This window comes from Rhineura floridana, chromosome 10 (assembly GCF_030035675.1).
Source record: "Rhineura floridana isolate rRhiFlo1 chromosome 10, rRhiFlo1.hap2, whole genome shotgun sequence".
In the NCBI taxonomy this organism is placed as follows: domain Eukaryota; kingdom Metazoa; phylum Chordata; class Lepidosauria; order Squamata; family Rhineuridae; genus Rhineura; species Rhineura floridana.
Window position 1 is genome coordinate 79,640,844 of NC_084489.1, and position 24,769 is coordinate 79,665,612.

The following is a 24,769-nucleotide window of genomic DNA, read 5'->3' on the forward strand; positions in this document are numbered from 1 at the left end:
TAAAACAAATGGATGGGTGGGTGGACGCATGTGAGTAACAACTCCTGTAAGTACAAAAAAATATTGTCTGAGCCAGTCCACATAGGTACAAGAAACTAGGATTGCCCTGATATGGGGACCAAATGGAACTTGTAAAGTGAGTGATCATAACAAGATGGTTTGTCTTGTATGGAAGGGAGAGGGTGTCTCATACGTGCTGGATTTAAAGTTCATTCACAATCATTGGTTTCCCTTTGGAATATCTGCTGAACAGTTAAGGTGGCTGCATCAAGTGAAAAGAATGTTTCTGATTGCAAAGATTCAGAAGCCTGTTTTCCTTTCATGAAAATGAGATGCAGTGAGCTTCAGGCTTCCACACTCTCCTTTTTCATGCATTGTGAGAATAAATCTGAATCTGACACCAGCATTTGTTTTCACCAACTAGCTGAAACAAACCATCGTTTCTCAAGTTCTGATGTTACAGAACTTTAAACAAACTGAAAGCTTTTTAACACTTCACAGCTCATTGTGGCTTTTTCTCATAGTAAGAAACCATGATTCCCTGTTATCCAAACCATGCAAAGATTATAATTCCTGAGTGGTTTAAGAATCAATCCCTTTTCTCAGGGAACTCTGGGAATTGTAGTTCTGTGAGTGGAATAGGGGTCTTCTAACAGCTCTTAACACCCTTACAAGCTACTGCTCCCAGGATTCATTGGGTGAAGCCATGACTGTTAAAGTGGTATAATCAGGGCTGTCGCCAAAGGGTGGCCAGGTCAGGCCCTGGCTGAGGGCCCCTGCAGCCCAGAGGGACCCCTGAAGGGCCCCTCCTTAGGGTGTGGGGGTAGCATTTCATTTCCGCAATCCTCAGCAGGGTTGACCCTGCCACAAATCACAGAGACAGAGCTCCCATTCCCCCCTACAGACCGTGTGGGCCTGCTGCACCCGCCTGCTCAACTTACCTCTCCTCCCTTTCTGTGAATGCCCTGCACGCTGCATGTGCAGTTGCCATCAACCAAGATTGATTGGTTTATTATTTAATTTATATCCCGCCCTTCCTCCTAGCAGGAGCCCTTGGAAGCCAGATGGCAGCAGAGGCTTCTCTAACGGGTTGATGCCCCTACTGCCATCTTGATTGATGGCAGGCATGTGCACGCACACAACATAGTGCACATGCGTGCCATCAAGATGGTGGGGGGGGCATCAGCCCCTTAGAGAAGCCTCTCCTGCCATCTGGTTGATGGCAGTGACCTGCTTGCCCAGCACGCAGGGCATTCACAGAAAGAGAGAAGGTAGGTGGACTGGCCCTGCACAGTCTGGGGGGGGGGGCTGGAAGCAGGGGCCCCAGGGCAGGCTAGCCAGACCATGGGTATAATAGTACTTTAAATGTGTGGTAAGAGGCCAACACAGCAGCTCTGATTTCTCCTGCCTGTTCCTTCCCTAACGCTGCTCCCTTTCCCCATGTGTTGTATGGCACATCTGGAGTGGTGCTTACTGAAGTAGGTGAAGCTTGGACAGACAGACTAGGGCCGAAACTGGTGAGAATATTGCCATGCATAAATGGTAATTTTAATGCTGCCTTGCAAATCTCCTGGTTGCAAAGCAGCAACTTCTTTTTATTGAAACGAGTGCATTTATATTTTTGTCTATTATAGTGGGATCAGTGGAATTTCTCACATAAAGAGGCTACGATTAGCTGGATTCCTTCAACAGAAGGTTAGCCAGCTGTGTGTAATGGGAGCACATACAATTTAACCCCCCCCCACCTTAACATCACAAGACAACAATTTGTACTTTGACTTCTTGTTATTTGAACTGCCTGACCTTCAAACAGTAGCTGGAAGATGGCGACTTAACTCATCGTTAATGCCACATTACCAACTGTGAGTGGAATGCAGAGAGGCTGTAAATTTAATGGTGGACACAAGTTTCCTTTGCTTCCGTTTTGCCTGGTTTGTTTGTGTGTGTATGTGGTTGTTTCTTTTAAAAAGGAACATAACAGAGTATTCTTAATAGGACTGTTCTCTTAGTTTCTTTCTCTGTGGCTTTAGATGGTGTGTAAGTGGCTGAGCTCCAGATCTGCCTTTTTAAAGAGGATGCCTGGTTTCAGGGGCTTTTCCTGCCTATGGTAAATAAAGATAGACTGTTGTACAGGTCCATGAAACTCTTTAATTAAAGCTGGTTAAGAAATATTTTAAATAAATAAAAGTGTATATATACTCAAAGAACCAGCCATGTTCATTCTGCTTCTAAGTTTCAGAAATTCTGATCCCTTAATACAGGAGTGGGGAGCCTGTGGCCCTCTGGATGTTGCTGGTCTATATAACTCCTATCATCCCTGTGGCCATCCTTGCTGGGGGTGATGGGAGCTGGAAGGCCACAGGTTCCCTGTTACTACCTTAATGTATGGCTAAGGTTACCAGGGTTGCTCGTCCTAGAAAGGGAATCCCTCTTATTGGCCCAGAAAGAAATATTATTTGCATAGATAAGATGACATTCTATACAGCCAGGATTATCAGACCTTCTGAGAGCATACCGCCTAAATCCATTACAATCAGTTGATCTGCTGGGATGCCTTTCATCTGAGCCTCACAAATTAGTGGGAGATGCATTATTTCCATTCCTTTCAATGTGAATGAAGGGGATGAAGCTTGCACTGGCCATGAGCCTCCCAAAGAAGGGCTAAAATATAATTGAACCCAGTGAACAAATCCAAGACAGTCTTTTAAAAGCCAACACCAGCAAGTCAGACTTAGATCCCAGTTTTCTCTTATAATAATGCTTGATGTCAGCTTCAGGTCTTGGGGGGCCATCAGGCAAGGTGGCGTTGCTGGGCTGACCTTCTGACTGCTGTCACTGCTGTTCATTTGCTTGCCCTGTTCCTTTGGGCCTACCTGCACCACTGCTAAGAATGGAGGATGCTGCACCTTCTCTTCACACATGTCACTGCTTGCATGGTGAAAGAGAGCAATTCAGTGGGCAGTAAGAGTCAGATGGAGGAACAGTAGAGGCACAAGAATCCATGGGTTGGACATGAGACCCCTGCAGAGCTGTGGGCCTTGGCAGATGCCCAACAATGCCAACTCCTGACACCAAACTTGCAAAAAAGTTACTAATGTTAATAATGCACAAAGTTAATAATGTTAAAAATACAGTAAGAATTTTCAGTAAATCTACCATAACTAAAAGCAGCTGTGATAAATTAAAAAATACAAAACTCCATAAACTTGCCAAAACAGGAAAACATTGCCTGTCTAAAAATGGGAAGAGGGAGCTGTCTGTATCTCTCCACAGAAGGCATTCAAAAGTTGCAGTGCCAGCACCAAGAAGGCCCTGTTATAGTAATGATCTGTTTTAATTGCTATTTTTAATGAGACTGAGAGCTCTCTTTCCTGCCCCACCGAAGTCCATACTTGGAAATGTGTCATAACTGCAGCCTTAACTTTAGAAAGCTGGTGTGTAAAATGATCTTTTATTCACCTCCGCCCCCTCTTAATCAACCTAACAAAAGTTCCTGTGCATGTACTGGAAATAAAAGTCTTTATTCCACATATAATTTCTCCTAATATCTAATAGGGTGGTGTGTGTGTGTATATATATTAATATGGAGCATGGTGATAGTTTTTTCCATGAGTTTTCTTCTCCTTGTCTGACTTCATTCTTCCCTCTCACCCTGCCTTTATTCTGTGCCTCTACTTTCCTAGCAACTGCCCATTCCTTTGCTAACTTAAAAAAAAAAAAGGTAGCATCAAACATAAGAATTTCTCTAGGCCTTGGATTTCATGGCAGTACTAGAATCCTAGCTCGAATTACGCGCTTTCCTCGGATGTGCATAAATATATGCATTTATTAAATACAGTACTAAGCTTTTCAGCTTCACCTGGAAACAGCTTGACATAAACCAGCATATTTTTAACTTTGTGTTGAAACAATGGCTCTCATCTTTTTGTCTCCTCAGGAGTATCAGGGATAGCTTCCTTTCCTCCCCACTGTTTTCCTCTAAAGTGGCCCTATCCCTGAATAAAAGTAAGTTCTAGGCAAATTACATTTGTCCCTAGTGGCCAGAGCCCTACTTGGCTCCAAGCCTCCAACATGCCTCTGCTGAAAACTGTGGAGCTGTGCACCTGACCTGCCCAGTGGTAGCTTTTCATGGGCCTCCAAGATTGCAGACAGAGTCCAAAGATATGGCAATGTGCAAATAGGGTCCATTCTCGGGTGTAGGGTTTGGGAGAAGCAAGGTAAATAAGCAAGCACTTCTCTGCTTTTTTTGTTTAACTTGCTCCTTGGCCACATGGTGGTTTACTTGTAACTAACCTGTATTCAGAATGGTTACCTATATTTCTAATAACAGTCTGTTATTAAATAATAACCCTAACAATCTGTGGGAAAGAGGCTGAGTACAGCAGGGTCTTTATCCTGATGTAGTCGTACCCCCAGAAAGTCCCCTCTGTATCACCTCTGCATATCCTAAAGTTCTGCAGTATGACTGCCTCCCTCTCTTTTGCAGGAAGAAAATTTTAAAAAAGATTAAGGCTAGAGTTACTGACATCTAGAGAAGATATGTGGTGCCTTGAGGGAAAGGGGGATGTGTGCTGCCGTTATTATGGGCCCAGAATTCCAGCGTTCAGATGGCCAAACATAATGTAGTAAGGTGTGCCAAGCCTTTTCTGTGTCTCAGCCATGATATTTATACCCCAGTAAACATACCGCAAAAGGGGATTTACTAGCAACTGCAGGCTCTTCTCCTTGGTCAGTAGCTAGTGTCTGTCTTGCCATCGATTTCTTAAAAATTGTGTTTTCCCTAGTCTGGTGTCAAAGGCCCTCAGCTATCCACCACTTCCCTTGGGGAGATTACTTCACAGTCTAATGGATCTCAGTGGACCACAGCCAGCAATAAATGCTTAAATAGAACTCTCCATTGACATTATACATGCTGGTGTGAAAGCTACTGCAGTTAGTTAGGGACTGGCAGCTAAGTGTGTCTATCTGAAAACATCTTATGACTAGGGCTTCATAAATTTTTCATCAAGCACAATAACTAAGTAGCTTTTAAAAAGAAAAAGAAAAGAAATTGGTGTAATGATCTGCTGGACATAAAGTAAGAGGTGCCAAGTATCTGAATGCTGTCTCTAGCTACACAGTGGTCCATTTTTCCCCCCTTTCATCATTAGGGATGTTTGCTTGCAGCATTTCAATACACTTTCTCAGGTGCTTTTGCAACAACCCTATAAGGTAAGTCAGTAGCCTCTCCTGACAAAGAGGCCTAGACTGAGAGAGAAAGGTTTGTCTACAAGCCATATGAGATGTGGCATGAGAAATTTGAGGCAGTATGTTTCTAAATTCAGTTGCTGGGAATCGCAGGTGGGGAGTGTGCCTCGGGTCTTGATTGCTGGCTTCCCATAAGCATCTGATTGGCCTCTCTGAGAACAGGATGCTGGACTAGATGGGCCATTAGCCTGATCCAGGAGGCTCTTCTTAGGTTCTTAATTTGTGATTAGACAGGCCAATAGCTTTTTGTATTGGATGCCACAGTGCAGGGTAAGGTGGGGGTTAACTCTTCCCCTCACATCACTTTCTTAATTTCAATTTCCTCCTGCCCCCAAAGCTGCTGTAAGTTGGAAGAGATGCAAGTACAACATGGCTACCTAGGGTGCTTGCAGACATGGATGATTTAGCAGCACCCCCATATTTCTGTTCTGCTTTAATCTGGAAGTGGAACAGCAACTTTGCATCTAGTCTTCTGGAATCCAAGTTACATTCTGTACCCAAGGGATCAGCCCACATTTCCCGTGTGTGTGTGTGTGTGTGTGTGTGTGTGTGTGTGTGTGTGTGTGTGTGTGTGTGTGTGTGTGTGTGTGTGTGTGTGTGTGTGTGTGTGTGTGTGTGTGTGTGTGTGTGTGTGTGTGTGTGTGTGTGTGTGTGTGTGTGTGTGTGTGTGTGTGTGTGTGTGTGTGTGTGTGTGTGTGTGTGTGTGTGTGTGTGTGTGTGTGTGTGTGTGTGTGTGTGTGTGTGTGTGTGTGTGTGTGTGTGTGTGTGTGTGTGTAGATTTTCATTTGGAGCATTGTGGGAGGGGGAGAGAAGGTGCAGTACTCTCTCCCCCACCACTGCACTCCCAACCATGATTTACTTGCACACGCACACATGTGCACACACACAAACACAGTGCAGTTTTTTTTGTGGGGGGAAACAGCACAATCTAGAGCACTAAGCCACACGTGGAGAGTAAAGGAGTGAGATGTTGGGTCAGCTGCAGCATTTGGTGGTACTTTATATGTGATAGTTGTTCCAATGCTGAGATCCTCTATCTGGAGGGGACACAGTGGTTTCTGATCATCACTTGTGAAATGTGCCATGATTGTTCTGCAAAGGAGGATGGGGATGTAAGCCATCATTGGCAAAGTGCTATGTGAATGTCCTTTTTTGCCCCAAGGACACAAGTCTGGTACTTGGTGTGTGTGCAAAGTGGCTCTTTACTCACAGAGGAGAGCCCATAGCTCAGCAGTAGAGCATGTGCTTTGTGGGGAAAAGATGCTAGGCTCTATCCTTGGCATCTCTCATTAAAGGATCTCTGATAGATAGCAAGGCTGGTGGAGACTCTTGCCTTGGTCAGGCAATACTACTCGGTTAGATAGACCCATAGTTGGACTCTGCATTAGGCATGTTCATGATTCTTGTGCTCTTGGATAAATATTCATGGCACATTTAGAAACAAACCATGTGTATTTTTTTATTTTTTGTAAATTATTCCATTCTACGGATGATGAAATGTAACAAGACTCAAATGGTGACTTGCCTTAAGTTGCCAAGTGAGACTTGAACTGAGGACTGTTCATCTTGTGCTCTTAACCTCTCTACCGCTGTAACTAAGCCATTTGGAGAGCAGGAAGAGAGGTAGAGACATAATGTTGTTTTTAAAACAAGATTACATTTAAAAACAAAAAGTCCCCAAAACTTGTTAGAGGCCATGTTTGGCCACTGGAAAATCAGATGCTTTGGGGGAGCCTGACTCATAATTAGATTGGAGAATGTTTCGGCAATGGGTCGGAAAATGTTTCCTCTGGGTTTGATGACTGATGTGAACTCAAAATAGTTATTATTTCAGATTCATCACTGTCATGATTTCAATTGGAACCGAGGACGAGGATATAAGCAGCCTGATTATAATCTTGATTGTTCAGACAAACATGTGGCCTTGCCATGCAATCCTTGAGTCAATTATAGCAGACTGGCTGAGGGTGTGTTCTTTGGCCAAGGACTGTTTTCATATCATCCTGATGCACTCCAGTGATGCTTGTTGTTTCACCGAACATGTTCTTAAATGAAACTGGCAAGTGCATATGTGGCTTCAGGAGAATGGGGGTAATGTACATTACTACAACACACTTTGGCACATGAGCAGGTTGTCTGCACTACAAACTGATATTATGCTCTGCACATTTAGTCAGAAGTAGAATGCCATTCAGGTTGCTATTGCCAACTCCTTCTTTCCCGATGGTTTCTGGCCATAAATCAAAATCACGCCCAACTCTTGCACTGAAATCACCCAAGAGGATAATTTTATCCTCCTTGGGTATCTCTGATAAGATGGTGTCCAGCTGGTTATAAAAATTTTCCTTGATGTTTTCATCAGCATCTAATGTTGGTGCATAAGCACTTACAATAGTTGCCTGCTCGTTTTTGGCAAGTTTTAACCGGAGAGTTGAGAGTCGTTCATTAATGCCAGTAGGAACTTCTGACAAGAGCTTCACAAGATTATTTTTAATAGCAAAGCCTACTCCATGTATTCGTCGTTCTTGTTCAGGCAGTCCTTTCCAGAAGAAGGTATAACCTCCTTTTTCTTCCTTCAGTTGTCCTTCTCCTGCTGTTTGAGTTTCTTGGAGTGCTGCTATGTCAGTATTAAAATGTCTTGGTTTTATACCACTTGAACTGTCATGGCTTCCTCCAAAGAATCCTGGGAAATCTAGTTTAGTGACTCTATTGGGAATTGTTTTAGATCCCCAGTCTGACCTTGCAAAACCAGAGGTTTCTGCGCTGAAAAAGATTGTTGAACCAGCTGTTAGTAGTGTAGTGTGGAAACACCCTTGACTTTAGCAAAACATTCCTGTGATTTGGCATTGATTTGTTAATAACAAGAAGCACATGCTGCAATAAATGCTGGCCCATACGTTGAAAATAAGAGCATCTAAGGCAGAGGTGGGCAAATGTTTTTTTCAGTCAAAAGCCAAATTCTCTCAGGGGTAATATGTCAAGGACTGGAAAGCTAAAATCTGCCTTAACAGAAAACACAGAATTCTCAAAGAGGAGTTAAAGTGCACATATGAAACACCAAATAAAATATAAACATTTAATGCACATACATAGTTAAACCAACATAAAATCACTGATAGAATTCTGCATGTGGTATTGAATCAATGCCCATATAAGGTGAAATACCAAAAACAATGTAAAAGCCATAAAATTCTGCAGCTGTAATAAATCAATGCTAATGCAAGATGAGATACAAAAACAAAGTGCAGCCAAATGCATTTCGACAAAGCATCTTCTTCAGTGGCCTTCTGACTTACTAGGCATACACCTTATATATAACTCTCATTGATAAGGGTTGATACATTGGCAGTTCAAAAAGTCAAAATCTCATTTGCTCCTGTTGGTATATTTCTAAAAATAATAACAAGGATTTTACCAACATTATGCATCCATCCCACCATGGTTTCAATGCCTTATCAGCCAAGATAAGGCATTGAAACCATAGCAGGATGGATGCATAATGTTGGTAAAATCCTTGTTACTATTTTTTTACTTAACAGGAGAAAATGAGATTTTGACTTTTTGAACTGCCAATGTATCAACCCTTATCAATGAGAGTTATATATAAGGTGTATGCCTAGTAAGTCAGAAGGCCACTGAAGAAGATGCTTTGTCGAAACGCATTTGGCTGCACTTTGTTTTTGTATCTCATCTTGCATTAGCATTGATTTATAACAGTTGGAGAATGTTATGGCTTTTATACTGTTTTTGTATTTCACCTTATATGGGCATTGATTCAATACCACATGCAGAATTCTATCAGTGATTTTATGTTGGTTTAACTATGTATGTGCATTAAATGTTTATATTTTATTTGGTGTTTCATATGTGCACCTTAACTCCTCTTTGTGCATTGTAATCGGTCAAGGGCCATATACTGGAAGTGGACAGGGCTGGAACCAAAAGTGGGTGGAGCCAGAGCCAAAGCTGGGTGAGGCCACCCCCTCTTCTTTTTCTACCACTCCATTCTCACTCTTCTCTTTCCACCACCTTTTTTTCTCTAGTTTTTTTCTTCATCACCTATGTGAAATTTGATTGAGGGTTCCATGTGGCCCCTGGTCCAGGCTGAAATGCATGGTGACCAGGAGAGGCCCTTGGGCAGTGGTACCTGTTATGGAAGGCTGTCTCGAGAGATGTATGCTTAATACCAGTTTTGCTTAATTTTAGACAATATGTTGAAATAGTTGCCCCACACATACATGAGAGCTTTTTATTGAACAGCAAGGCTGTTTTATAGTTGTTTCTGAAATTCTAGTTCTCTAGAACTTTATTACGTTTTTTAGGAAACATTGTTCTTTGCTACTTCAGCTGTTTTTGTTTTTATTATTTTATTGTAACCTATTTACATTTTTTTGTTACCTACCTTGTGAAACATGTTTTTTTTAACTGAGCATATTTCAGAATTTGATCATCCTATACACAATTACCTAGGAATAAGCCCCATTGAACTCTGTATGACTTTCAAAATTCTGAGTGGAGATGCATAAGATAGGATGGTTAAGGTGTTTAATACTCTTTCCTTCTCTCCAAGGGACTATAATTGGGGGAGGAAATAATCTGTAAAATTACAATTCCCAGAGCTGGTATTCCCAGAGATGCCCTAACTGTAAGATTCATATCGGACCAGCTTGTTGATTGATGTGTCATATCAAACAACAACAAAAAGAGAAAGTTCTGGAGGTTCTGTTACAACTGTTTCCAGGTTAGAGGTTTTCAGAACCTTAACAGTTAATAAACAGCGGAATATCTGTTGTGCCTCCTGGTTAGTTCTTTATCATTCTAAAGACCCAGTTATATAAAGGATATTTTATCTTTCAAGAGAAGGTGTGTCTCTGTGTTAGGGATGGAATTCTCTCCATTTTACATTTTGTTTTTGTGTGCCCCCCCTAGTGGTCGTTAATTATTCGATTCCTTCTTTCTCTTATATCTTTTCATTTTTCCGATCTCCTCTGATATATATTGCTTTGCAGAGAATTATCAATATTATAATCACTATTTATTCATGAGTCTCCACTGGTATCTATGTTTATTTTGAACTCTGTAATTATTGCCTGTTTACATTCCTTTTCAAGTGCATTTCAGAGCAGATTAAGGCAGATAATCAAGTCAGTGTCTTCCCCCCTGCTGCTTAAAATCAACACCTTATTCCCCCCTGACATCAGTGAAAGGGAATACACATATGAAGAGCTCACATAGAAAGATTAATAAATGTATCATGCACACTATTGATGATTGCAAAGTGAAGTTTAAAACAAACAAATTGGGGGGGGAAGAAGAATGAATCAGAAACCAGGCACGGACAGTTGCTACTTCAAAATTCTCTCTGCAAAAATAGAGAATATCAGAAATATTTTTATTTTATTTATTTATTTATAGAATTTATTAGTCGCCCATCTGGCTGGCTGTCCAGCCACTCTGGGCGACGTACAACATAGGCATATAATACCTAGACATTGAAAATCTAATAACAATGAAGATAAAATCTAGCCCACCCCAAAAGCCTGCCTGAAGAGCCAGGTCTTCAAGGCCCGGCGGAAACTCATCATAGAAGGGGCATGGCAGAGATCATTTGGGAGGGAGTTCCACAGGGTGGGGGCCACAATTGAAAAAGCCCTCTCTCTAGTCCTCACCAGTTTGGCTGTTTTGACTGATGGGATGGAGAGAAGGTCTTTTGAGGCTGATCTTGTTGGGCGGCATAGCTGATGATGCTGGAGGCGCTCCTTTAGATAGACTGGGCCGAAACCGTATAGGGTTTTAAAGGTCAATACCAACACCTTGAATTGGGCCCGGTAAGCAACTGGTAACCAGTACAGCTCTTTTAGCACTGGTGATATGATCTCGCTGGCAGCTTCCTTTAATCAGGTGCGCTGCCGCGTTCTGTACCAGTTGCAGCTTTCAGACCATTTTCAAGGGTAGCCCCACGTAGAGCGCATTACAGTAGTCTAGGTGAGAGGAGACCAGGGCATGTACCACCAATGGGAGCAGATGATTGGGAAGGTAGGGGCGTAGCCTCCGTATCAGATGGAGTTGATACAGCACTGCCTGGCTCACAGCCAAAACTTGAGCTTCCATGGACAGTTGGGAGTCAAGAATGACCCTGAGGCTACAGACCTGGTCTTTTAGGGGCAATTGTACCCCATTGAGCTCCAGGTCCAAATCCCCTAACCTTCCCTTGTCTCCCACGAACAGTACCTCAGTTTTGTCAGGGTTCAGCTTCAGCTTATTCCTTCCCATCCAGCCACTCACCGATTCCAGGCACTTGGATAGGGTTTCTACAGCCAACCTCGGTGAAGATTTAAATGAGAGATAGAGCTGCGTGTCATCCACATATTGGTGACGCTGCAGCCCAAATCTCCTGATGATAGTCCCCAGCGGCTTTATATAGATGTTAAATAGCATCGGGGAGAGGATGGAGCTCTGTGGCACCCCACAAGTGAGAGGCCAAGGGTCCGAAACCTCATCCCCCAATGCTACTCTTTGGTGCCTATCAGAGAGGAAGGAATGGAACCACTGCAATACAGTGCCCCCATGCCTAACCCCTCCAGGCGATCCAGAAGGATACCGTGGTCAGTGGTATCAAAAGCTGCTGAGAGGTCCAGGAGGACAAGGAAGGTGCACTCACCCCTATCCAATGCTCTCCTCATATCATCCACCAAGGCGACCAAGGCTGTTTCAGTCCCATATCCAGGCCTGAAGCCCAACTGAAATAGATCCAGATAATAATTAATTCGATGGCAAATCCTATTATTGCAGAAACGAAGCCCATCGCTTATGTGTATGTATATACACACATAGGAAGAGAGAAGCAGTAGATGCCATGTGGTATAAAATTTTTAAACCATATTATTCTGGCCTTTTCAAACAGCAGCACAAAAAGATTATAAGGAGACTTAATAACAAACCAATTTTGTTGAATAAATTGCAGAACACACGGTGGAAAAGCCTGTTCAGTTTTATGTTTTTATTTAAACTGTTGGACTCAGTGCTGCTGAGAATGCTAAGAAGTAGGATAGGCAACTTAAAGCTACATGGAACTGCATGTATAGGAGCAAAAGATTATTTCAGCTGTGGATTCCTCTGCCCTGGTCCCCCACCCTCTCTATCTGTAGGATAGGAAATTAATGAAGAATAAAGGATATCCTCTTTGCCTTTTTTTCCCATGAGAAATTGTTACGGAGGTAAATTAAGGAAATTAATGATATTATTTTAAGTGTTGGTAACGGGAAATCTTCCATATAAATAATCCTGTCCATTGAGAACTCCATATCTGTCAGGCTGTCCACTGTGATTTTGAATATTTAAAATAAATTATGTTAACTTTGAGGAAATCATTTTGTAGATCTGCTAAAGCTAACTATGTATCTAGGGTTGTGTTGCTGTTGAAGAAGTTGCCTTTTCCCCTCTCTTCAAGATATTGTGTTATATGTAATTGATTATTTCAGTGGGGTGTGGGCCAAAAGCACTTAATGAGCATTTAATTCAAAAACTCAACAACCCCATTGCTTACTGTTTCGTTTCCAGTGGGTGTTTTTGTTTTGTTTTTGTTCCAGCAATTTCTGTGGTATAAGTTACACATACTTGCAAAGAGTGCGTTTCTAAATGCATTATACAGGGACAACAGTTTTCGCTGCTGCTGCTCTTGTTTAAGTATGTCACAGACTTCTTCACAACATTATTTATTTATTTAATTACCTTTATATCCCACCTTTCTTTCAAGGAGCTCAAGGTGGTGTACATTTTATCCTTGCAACAACCCTGTGAGGTAGGTTAGGCTGAGATACTGTGACTGGCCCAAGGTCACCCAGTAAACGTCATGGCTGAGTGGGGATTTGAACCCCAGTGTCCCAGATCATAGTCCGATACCCTAAGCACTACATCACACTGGCATCATTATCTTGATGCTATGTTAGGGATGTCTCCTTTCCTTCATTGGGAGATGGCATTTTAACATGATGTTTCTTGAAGGCCACAGTGATACATAAATGGAAATGGACTGCCTTCAAGTCGACCCCGAGTTATGGCGACCCTATGAATAGGGATTTCATGGTAAGCGGTATTCAGAGGGGGTTTACAATTGCCTCCCTCTGAGGCTAGTCCTCCTTAGCTGGCTAGGGCCTGCTCAGCTTGCCACAGCTGCACAAGCCAGCCCCTTTCTTGTCCGCAACTACCAAAGAGGTATCAATATCAAGTGTGTCCCATCGTGGCAGCAAATTTGCCGTTAGACATCATTGCCATTGGTCAAGAGACACAACTGTCTACAGTATATACAATTTTTAGCACTTTACTCTGAGATCAAGAGCGGATCAGGCTTTCAAGATGGCACTTGTGGAGAGAGCCTCTATGTCTATAAGCCATTATTAAAAAGAAGAGTAAGCAGCTGGACTCAGCTCTACTGCCTTCGTAATCTGTTTAAAAACCAGAACTGCCCCTCTTTGAATATGCCTTCCTTTGTTAGAACTGTTATATGCTGAGACATTCTCTTTGTAATCACCTTTCCTCCCAATTAAGTCAGATGATGATATTGATAGCATTTCTGTGTCTGCTATAAACTAACAATGTGACTGTTTTGGCTATTTTATTCCGTAAGAATATTTTAATGCCTTTTTGTATGCTGTCTTATGATGTTTACATGAACGGTGGTATAGAAATAGTTTCAATACATAAATTTTAGCTATTTTTGGCTGTTGCACTCAGAATCATGTGCACTGGTAACTCAAGTTTTCTCAAATCCCAGAATTGCATGGGTATTTTATAGGCCATATGCAAGAGTTCATACTTACTGAATGACATTTATGCCTGGTGCAAAATAAGCTAAGTGAGGAATAATCTGTTCAGGGATCCCTTTAGAACAAGTAGTCTCCTGTTACCCTGCGGTTCATCTGCTAAATACACAAACCAGATGGCCGCCTTCCTTCCCCAAGTTAAGAGTGAAGGAGGAAGCTCTCTGGCAACCTCCTATACTGGATTGCACTAATTAATTGTAGTTGGTATTACCTGAGTCTGTTATATTTCTATATAGTCTGCCTACAGTTAACATTTTTGTGATGGAGGAAAATGGGAGCTCCATTCTCTTCCTCATTAGCTCCATTCCTATATGCTACTAAGAAGCCATTAACATCATCTCTGCCTGGTTTACTCCTTTGGCAGAATTGCAATTAACTTCTGGCTGGAGCCTGCAGTGCTGCCTTAGGCCAGCCACTGAGCTGGACAGCCGATTCTTTTCTCATGGGGCAAAAGCAACAGCAGTCCTAATGATTGACTGACGTGCTTTCTACTGGCTCACAATAAACCAAAAGGGTAAAACAGGATTTTAAATGCACATGTGTTAAATGTTTGTGATTTGATTGGGCCAGTGTGGAGGTAATGTCCTAAGCAAATGGGAACAAGTGTGTGATTGTGTGCACCTCCCCTTATCACTTCTGAACTGTGACTTGATCTTTCTTCCTGCCTCCATTCCTCATCGAAGGTGGGTTTAACTAAGATTAACATTTGCATCTGCAACAATATTAACCAGAGTTTCTGCTTTAATTTAAGATCTGAAACCAACTTGAATTAGCTGGGAACCCTGGTTCACAGCACCTGGGGTGGGAATTGACTTTCAATTAGTGAGGATTTAAGTTACAGCCCAATCCCAGTTGCTAGTATATTATATCTGTTGCAGCTGGAAGGCATCCTCAAGATTTAAAACCATGGTCTTGGACAAGAAGATAAAATACAAGGTGTGTAGCTTGCCAGGCTGATAATGATGGGAAGTAGTTGTAATGGCTGCTGCCAGTGAGTGGTTGGAGCATAGCAATGCCCCAAAAGTTGGCAGCTTTGGTGCAAATGAGTGCAAAGATACTTGCTTTCCACCCATCCCAGCTTTCCCTGATAGCTCAACAAATAGTCACTTTCTTTTAATTCCAGCAGAAGACCCATCCTTCTGTCTCCACTTACTGATATTACCAGAGCAAAACCAATAATGCCAAAAGGTCCAAGAATAACTGTTCTCAATGTAACTTGGAATACACAAATTGCTATGTAATAGAAAGATTTAAAGCTTGAATGGCTTAAGTTGGAAGCACCATGATTTAGACATGACCATTTTAAAGGGAAAAGATGAAAACCTCTGCAATTGTGGCACGTTTCATTCACAAATGGTGGGGAAAGTTCCATTTGTAACTGTTTGTGCATTCAGGATTGGTGTACCTTAATTTACATTTATATGGGAATTCCTTCTCATGAGACTTTAGTCTATTAAGCTTTTAAAGGGGGTGGTAGTATTTTTTATTTAAGTACTTAGAAGGAAATTAAAAACTAGTGTGACATTTTTAGTTGCACATACAACATACACAATGTTGAATCCAGTAGCTTATTTCCTTCTCTACTTTTGGTGGAAACATACTTTTTTAAAATGAAGGGTTTTTGTGTATCAGGGAAGGTCAACTGTTAATAAAGGGCAGCTATGGCTTGAGTAACTCTCTGTCATGCAGCTCTGGCTTTAAAACAAGATTCTTGAGCTTCTACCCAGCCTCAGCAGATTAATATGTAACCACTGGAATTACTCCAAACACCATTTGCTGTGGTGCATTCTGTGTGTTGTAAATGAAATTTATTTTGTCTGTTGAGACACTAACATTTCCATTCTGAAAAGCGAGAACGTTAAATAAACAGGATATGACTATCAATATTTGGAACCCATTATTTTGTCATTTCTTTATAATGGCTTTTATTTTTAAAGTATCCCCTAATGAAAGGGGCAGTCAGTCGTTGTGTTTGAGATGCCTACAAGTTGCTGGATTAAGATACTTACATTTTTAGGTAGACTTAGCATTTAAAACTGCCAAATTGGAAATGCAGATACTAATATAAGCAGGATTGTGCACATCATCTGAGTGGGCTTGCTGTATAAGTGTGACCTGGTATGTGGCACAGAACTTCACTCCCTAGTAGTTTATGGTGCTATATAATTGAGGATATGAGGGCAGCATCTGCTGATGGCTTGGATTGGAAAAGGGTCTAGGTAGGACTTTTTGTAGTCTACCATTCTGGCTTCTCTGCCCTGCACAGATTCCCTTTCTCTCTAAATATGCTCCTGCTGGTCGTCAGATCCTGAATTGAATAGGTATGCTATGTGATCATGAACTTGAGTTGGAAATAAAGTTGGCAGGAATGCTTGTGAGAATCAGAATTGTGGGCTTGTGTTACAGCTTCAGTTGAAAGAAATTTGGATTGGCATTTCAGAGCCAATTAATATTAAACTAATATTTTGTTTATCACCTTTGGGTGGCATCCATGAGAGATAGCTCTGAGCAGGCCTGCAATATATTTTTCCCTCTGAGGGATCCCCCCCTTTCCTTGTGTTAAGCTCTACATGGAAAAGCTTTCAAAAGTTCAGGATTGATGGGACTTGTGTTGAACCATGGTTCAAGCATATTTTTTTTACCTTTCCTGTCATGGGCTCCAGGAAGAGTTCTTGGCGGAGTAATTAGGAAAAGGATGACAATGACTGGGATCGTGGGGAGGGACCTAGTGGGCCACAGCAGGAGGGGCCTCAAACAGGAGATGGCTTTAACAGTATAGACAGTGACAGCTCCACCCCCTTAGCTCCAGTTACACCTGGAAAAGTGCTGTCTGACAATGAACAGGTCCTTGTGCCACCTCTCAGCCCTGCCTTGCCACTCGAGCCTCTGCTCAAGCTGCCTCCTCCAGAGGAGGAGGAATCAGGGGTTTAACCAGAGGCGGTGTCAGAGGAGGATCTGGCTGAAATGCCTCCATCTCATTGCCAAGGACGTGCCAGTAGTTGCACAGATGTGACCAGATAGTGACCAGGAGTGCTCATTTGCTAACCCAGTCCCGTTCAGAGAAATGTTCCCCACACAAATGTTCCCCGCCCCAACCCAATTTAAAGGGCCTCAAGGGGTGTGTCTAATTGCTGGGACAATCAGTAGCTTGAGTAGTCATGCCTAGCTATGCTGTGTAAGAGACATAGAGTCCTGTATAATCTGTAAGCTACCTTAAACATAGCAGAAAAAAACACACCAGTGAATCTGAGTCTGAATCCAAAGGGTTAGCCAGGACACTTGTTGCACATGGAACATGCTGCAAGGTGATGGGCAGGGGGAGCACTTTCAGTGGGGTGGAAACAGCATAAATTCATCCTTTAGTCTTCTCTGTTCTGAGATTATTTTGTACTGTAGTTATGAGGTTCTTACTCATTTATTACATTTATAACCCGCCTTTCTTTTCATGATAGAAATGGAAGGCGGCTTACATATGGTTCCCAGGCGGTCTCCCATCCAGGCACTGACCAGAGCTGACGCTGCTTAGCTTCAGCAGGGTGCTGGCCTCATGTGCCTTCAGACCATAGCTTCTTCAGCACAAAGAAGAAAATGTCTGTTTGGGGCAAATATTAAGCAAATTGTTTGCAAAGCATGCAATGAAGCTACAATATGCTAATAAAGCTTGATATTTTGCCCGTGGCTAACCATACAGTGAATAGTCCTAAAGGGCAAATCTGCACTATAGACTTAGACCTACGTAACAATCAATCTCTGTCTCTCTCCCCACCCCACCTCGGAGATTCCTGGAAACTGAAATTTTGAGAGACTAGTGATGTAACAGATAATCATGGCATGGTTATAAAAACTACAATTCCCAAGATTCTTTGGGGAGATCTTTAACTGTTAAACTTGTCTAAGTTATCTTCTATGGGCAGAGCTATATATAGTGCAGTGTGAATTAGTGTACAATTAAAAGATTTTGCAAGATGGAGTACTCTGGATTCCATTTCCTACTCAAGAGCTTAGTAGTATTTGGGATAAAAGCCAGAGCCTTAAAGTTAGTTGAAATGCGACTCATATTCTTCCATTACAAAAGCACTTTAATTTTCTTTTGATCCATATTTTATTGCTTCAAACAGCCTTTGGTTGGTGGTTGGCATTATTTTGTGGTGATTTTGCCTAGATCAGCATTTTGATTAAAAACACCCAGTTCTAATAACACTACTATAAAAATAGTCTGCTCTAAAAGCAAGCACAGAGGAGAAACAGAACTGAACTATTTTTGTTCTAGGCATATAATAAATGCATTTTGAAAATGGTGGTACAAAATTAGTTTTTTTCATGACAAACATATTTCATACAACATCCCAGTTTATGAATTGCTGTAATGAGAGTATTATGCAAATGAAAATTCTGGCTTGGACTCAACACTTTTTTGTTTGGAAACTCAGTATGCTGGCAACTTAGTTTTAGGAGCAGGCTTTAAATACAGTCAATATTTTATGTAACAGTGCGGCCTAAATGTGTTCCAGATCAGGAAGTGTTCAGTAGAAAAATCCAGGTAATGGGGTATGCCTCATCAGTGTAATGACAGTTACAATCCTTTACAAATAATGCAACTTAAAGACCATGTTCAGGTACTAAGGGCAACTGTCTCCTTGCCCTTGTTGGGAATAAATACGTAAATAAATGCAGATAAACTGGACAAGGTCAGTGGAACCATTAATGCCGAGAGTGAAAGATATATATATCTCAAGGTTATCGGAGAGCATGAAACTAATCCAAATAGATTTGGCTTGAAGAGTGGGTAAATTGGCCTGACTCTTATACTGGAATCACAAAGATTAAGGGAAGCTTCACATATTACTTTTAGTATGCACACTAGGCCTGCATCACATGTATGCTGAATGCAGCCCACAAACCATGTACTGTGGTCTGCAACTGGAATTGTCAAGCACCTGTTTTTGCTGCATTTTGCAAACTGCATTCAACCTGGTGGGTCAGAAACTGTGCAAGCTTATTGTACACATAAAATGTAGCATGTGCACGTAACAGATGTTCATTTAACACTATATGTAATGTACAAGATACATGTGGCAGAGAGCCTTGATGGGCATGGCTCCCTTTTGCATGTGTACATGTAGTAGTAAACACATGCTTTTACTGTGTGAAGCTGCCCTAACTCTTAGACATATTGCTTGAGAGGCACAGGCCTGAACATAACCTGTGGGATTGATTCATATATTGATTAGTATCCTGAGAGACAGCTGGAGATCTGAAGACTGCTGATGCCATCCTACAGTATGGATGGGGGGGGTGCTGGCAGCAGGAGGAAACAGAAAAGAGAATGTACAAGGATTCCAATGCATCCATAGCTCAGTGACAGAGCACATGGTTTGTATGCAGAGGCTCCCAGGTTCAGGCCATGGCATCTGTGTGGGAAAGAGCCTTTCTAAAACCCTAAAGAGTGCTGCTTGTCAGCTTAGGCAACATTGAGCTAGATGGGACCGATGGTAAGGCATCTTACTGTGTTCAGCTTTTTTTCTGACTGCATCCCTAGAAGTAGCAGTGGCACATGCTCTATGCTACCCTGTTACTACTGCCCCAGGAATATAGCTAGAAAGTGTTCTGGTGGATGCGGCTATCATGCTGAGAGAGTTATACATCTTGGACTATTAATGTGTTAGTATGTTGTCAGGTAAGAACACATGCACCCTTGAAGGTCTCTCTGTGTTGCTTGCATGAATACTGAGCTGGTAATGAGCAGCAACTACAGCTGAACATGAAGACTAAAGTAATGACAACAGAAAATTTATGTAACTTTAAAGTTGACAAAGAGGACATTGAACTTGTCAAGGATTATCAATACCTCAGCACAGTCATTACCAAAATGGAGACAATAGTCAAGAAATCAGAAGAAGGCTAGGACTGGGGAGGGCCACCATGAGAGAACTAGAAAAGGTCCTCAAATGCAAAGATATATAATTGAAATCTAAAGTCAGGATCATTCAAATCAGGGTATTCCCAATCTCTATGTGTGGATGTGAAAGTTGGGCAGTGAAAAAAGTGGATAAGAGAAAAATCAACTCATTTGAAATGTGATGTTGGAGGAGAGCTTTGCAGATACCATGGACCGTGAAAAAGACAAATAATTGGGTGTTAGAACAAATTAAACCAGAACTATTACTAGAAGCTAAAATGATGAAACTGAGGTTATCATACTTTGGATACATAATGAGAAGACATGATTCACTAGAAAAGACAATAATGATAGGAAAAACAAAAGGGAGTAGAAAAAGAGGAAGGCCAAACAAGAGATGGATTGATTCCATAAAGGAAGCCACAGACCTGAACTTACAAGATCTGAACAGGGTGGTTCATGACAGATGCTATTGGAGGTCACTGATTCATAGGGTTGCCATAAGTTGTAATCGACTTGAAGGCACATGACAACAATGAGCAGTGAGACTTCTGTGGTGTGCCCAGTGGACAACAGAAGTAGAAACTGGAATTTTCGTTAGATGGCTTTAATTTATGATATTATGACTATTTTCAGAAAGGATGAAAAATTTCCAGATTGTGTTGGTCATTCAGCAGTGAATCTTATGAGGATTTCCTAAAATGCAGGATAGGAACATAAATGGAAGGTGAAAAACTATTACTTCCTTGCAGGTTTAGGGTCCCCCCCATTTTTTTAAAGAGTGGCCTTTGACTAGTTTACCTCCCAATTCAGATCCACAGAGAGTCACTACTGCTTTTGATATCATTATTGTCACTGCTCAAAGTTCACCTGCAAGTCATTCTTCTGCCAGAAATGATGTTGGAAAGGCCTTGGTATCTGGGATTCTTAGTATGCCTGTATGGAATTGGTGAGTACAGGAATGATTTGCAGATTTATTTCTGTAAGCAAAAACTGCAGAGTTGGCACTGGATCTTTCACAGGCTGCCTATTTTCTTGCCTTGGCTTTTTGAAACTGGCCACTTGTTGGAATTGGGATATTGCTTGGAAAGAATTCCTAGCATCTGTTGTTTTAATTAACATTCAGTTGTGTTCTTAATTTGGGGACTTGCTGAGCTTCAGTAGTTCTTGCCTTGTGTGCTGGTTTCCAATAAAGTCTGTATTCTCTGCATGGCAACTATGACTCCTTTTGAAGTGCTGCATTCTGCATCCAGGAGCATTCCTAAGCCGCAGTGGCATCAGCTGCCACAGCACAGCAGGAGTGAGAAAACTGTTTCCGAGGAAAATGAATACTCCCGTTGAAGTTCAGTAGCTGATGGCAGACAAAAGCTTCAGGGGAGGATATGAGCTCTGCAGGAAAATGCTGGCTCTCTCTCTTTGGAAAAATACTTTAGTTACATGGTAACAACAGTAAAGACCGTTAAAATCCAAAGTGACAATTAGCAGGCAAAGATGAAGGAGTTGGGAATATGTGTCGCAGAAAGAACTTTTCAGAAGAGAGAGGTTTTGGTCACTCTGGCAAACCTAGTCCGCTGTATCTGATGTTTGGTTGCTTTTGTTGTTGAAACATATACTGTGCGTGAAAACCAGATTTGGCCATGTGAAGATAAAATCTCTTAAGGCTATTATATCTACCTAGAGGAGCTGCAAAGAACATATAATGGGTAGAGATGGAACCTCTGCATAAAGCAGGCATGACTGGGCTGTCTTCCAAAAGGTAGATTCATATTTAGAGTTTCATTTATTTTTAAAGCAATTGTTATCCTACCTGAAAAGCCAATAAACCTGCCTTTCCTTTTGCACTTCACAGAACATAGCAACTATACCCTTGTTCATTTTGCATTAGTGAGAAGCCTTATTTTGTATAAAGCTGGGCACTAACTATAACAAGATCCTAAACATGTTTATTCTAAAGCAAGTCCCTCGGATTGCTGCCTTGCAGCCCTATCATCACTTTATCTACACCACAATCTTTTTTCGCAGCTCCTGACTTAAATTATTACAGTGAAGGAACTTTCGAGTGTGTTGCCTTAGGATTGCAGCTTTAGTCATTTCAGGTAGCTAGTTATTTAATCAAAATATGTTTGGTACACTAAATGTGTGCATTCCAGTAACTAGAAAAAGGGGGTACACAGAGCAAGGAAAGTAATCCCAGGAAAATACGTCAAGAGGCCAAGTATCTGTTGACCTATTCTGTGCATAGACTAGATGACAATGTAAGTGACTACAGTTACTCTGGATGTGGAAACTGGCAGTGCAGCAGCATGTGATAACATAACTCTGAAGTAACAGAATTTTGCTCGCTAAGTCGATTTTATATAGACAAAGGGAGTTATGTATTTTTCTTCAACAATTCCATGGTTCTGGTTGCCCTGTGAAATAATATGAATGGTGATGTGGGCTGAAGAAGTATTGAGTGCGGGAGATTAGAAATATTTAGGAAGAATTTAAAAATGCGTGGAGGCAGCAACTCTCCAAGTGTGGCGACTCAGTGACTGTGGAAGAATAAGATGGGTAAATTGACCTGTCAAACCTCTTTTATATGTATGCTATACAAGCAGAAAAATTGTTGGTGAAGTAGTTCTAATGCCTGACACCAACTGCACATCGCATTTGAACATCAAAGAAGGATTGGCATTGGTTCCTTATTTATGACACTTTCTCTTATAACACCAGCACGAGCATCCTTTGGATGCAATACAAGCTACATACATTTAGGCCAGGATTTGGTTAAAATTGTGTGTTCTGAGAGGATATGGATTTAAATGTAATTAAATTTAGAATTGTTATGTTAAACATAACTACTTATGTTGAATGTCTGAGATTTTTGCAGTGGAAAATATAAGCTAAAAATAAATCCTATGCACCTAGGTGTTTTCTACAGAAGTTCAGTAATCTTCAGAATTTTTCCTGTACTACTTAAAATTCTGCCCATGTAATACTTTTTAAACACAGAAAACCAATTTGAATAATAGGGAAGCATTAAATTATATCATACACAATATTCATATAAATCTAATTTGCAATTATTAGGCAAATCATGTTCAAGTAAATATCTACTCTGAATCAAACTTTCTTATAAGCTATTCATCCTTATTTTGTTCTGATTTTTTAAAATTACTTTAAAGATTGGGACTATAACCAACTACTGTATAAGACTTTTTGGCTAAGCATGTTAATCCACTGACCCTTCAAGATAAGGTAGTTAACATGTAAATAATACACTTGTATAGTATAGAATCCATCCTTAAGAGTTGTCAGACATACTTAATTTTTCAGCATCTCTGACAAACACTAAGGGGAAATGGCAGATGAGCTCTTGGAAGATGAGGAACGAGGGGTGAAACCAGACAATCCATTCCTGTTTTAGTGAGAGACGTGAGAAATTATGTTAAATGTATATATAAACTACTGAAGAAATAAGAACACATGTATCTGTTTTGTGAATTTGGATTTATCCATTAAGCCAGGGATAGGGAACCTGCAATCTCCAGATATTGCTGGACCATCTCCCATCAACCCCAGCCAGCATGGTCAATGGTCAATATAGAATGACCAGACTTCTAGTCAGACACCATCTGGAGGTTTCCCATCCCTGCCCTTTACTCTGCTGTTCATAGAGAAGGTGCTTAAGGAGTGGTAAAAAGTGCACACGTGGAATCTGTTTAGTGGTAATGGGCATGGAATGGGGAGGTGGTAGGAAGCATAGAAACTGCCTTATACTGAGTTAGACCATTTATCAGTTTAGCTTGGTATTGTCTGTACTGACTGGCAGCATCTCTCTGCTGTTTCAGGTCAGGTTCTCTCCTAGCCCTACCTGTAGATGATGGGGATTGAACCTGGAACCATCTGCGTGCATGCTGTACCACTGAGCTACAGCCTCCATCCCATTCTTCACCAGCTAATGGGGATGTGATGTGTTCGCACATATTGATGGTTGATGACAAAGCAAGGCAGGTGGATGTGACACTTACATACAATATCTGTGGTTACATTGACACACCTGTACAAACCACTTCTGCATTGTGACCTAGAAGCATTTTTAATATGGTATGATTAAAACAGCATTTAATCATATTATGGGCAAACTAAAGCCCAGTTTAAAGTACCTTGACTGGGAAGGAGCGAAAGAGCATCAATCCTTCCCCCTACAAGAAAGAAATGGTTCAGTGCCAAGAGCAGTTATCGGGGAAAGAAACATGTTTCCAGTTTTACCACCCCACTCCCACACGCATACACAAATATATAACTTAACATGGAATCCTTTCGCCTGACCTCTCACTGTGGTGTGGAAGGGAAAGGGCAATAGAAGTCTTATTCGCTAGCCTAATGGACAATTTACTACAACCCCTTTCCCTTTTTCAAACGCTAGGTGGTAGCTGCCTTCTTTTCCTATGTGTAGTAGCACAACTAAGGTTTGAGAGGCCGCGAAAGTAAGCGATGTTCCACTGCGCTCCCCCGTCCAGAAAAGGGGTGGTGGAGGAGGAGAAGTGGAGCGGCGTGTAAAGGTGGAACTTTAAAGGCCCCAACGTTCTGTGGGCAGCCGTTGGCCTTTAACGGTCGTTTCAACGGCCGCCCCTTCCGTCTTTGCCCAACCAGAAGATATGCCGCTCTGGCTGAGGGAGAGCCGAGCCCGCGCCGCGGCTGCCTCTGCCCCTAGAGGGGGCGGGAAGAGCGCCTGGTATGGCCGGGCCTGGCTAGACTGTGAAGGGGTTAACGGTGGCTAGGACGAGCCGGGGGTGGAGGAGAGAGACCGGCCAAG

The 24,769-nt window shown here is 41.7% G+C and overlaps 1 protein-coding gene across 8 annotated transcripts in view; it reads left to right on the top strand.

Moving 5' to 3' along the window:
- PRKAG2 (protein kinase AMP-activated non-catalytic subunit gamma 2) overlaps nt 1-24,769 on the top strand; it is a 343,500-nt gene that overhangs the window by 253,226 nt on the left and 65,505 nt on the right. The gene's annotated exons all lie outside the window — the stretch shown is intronic.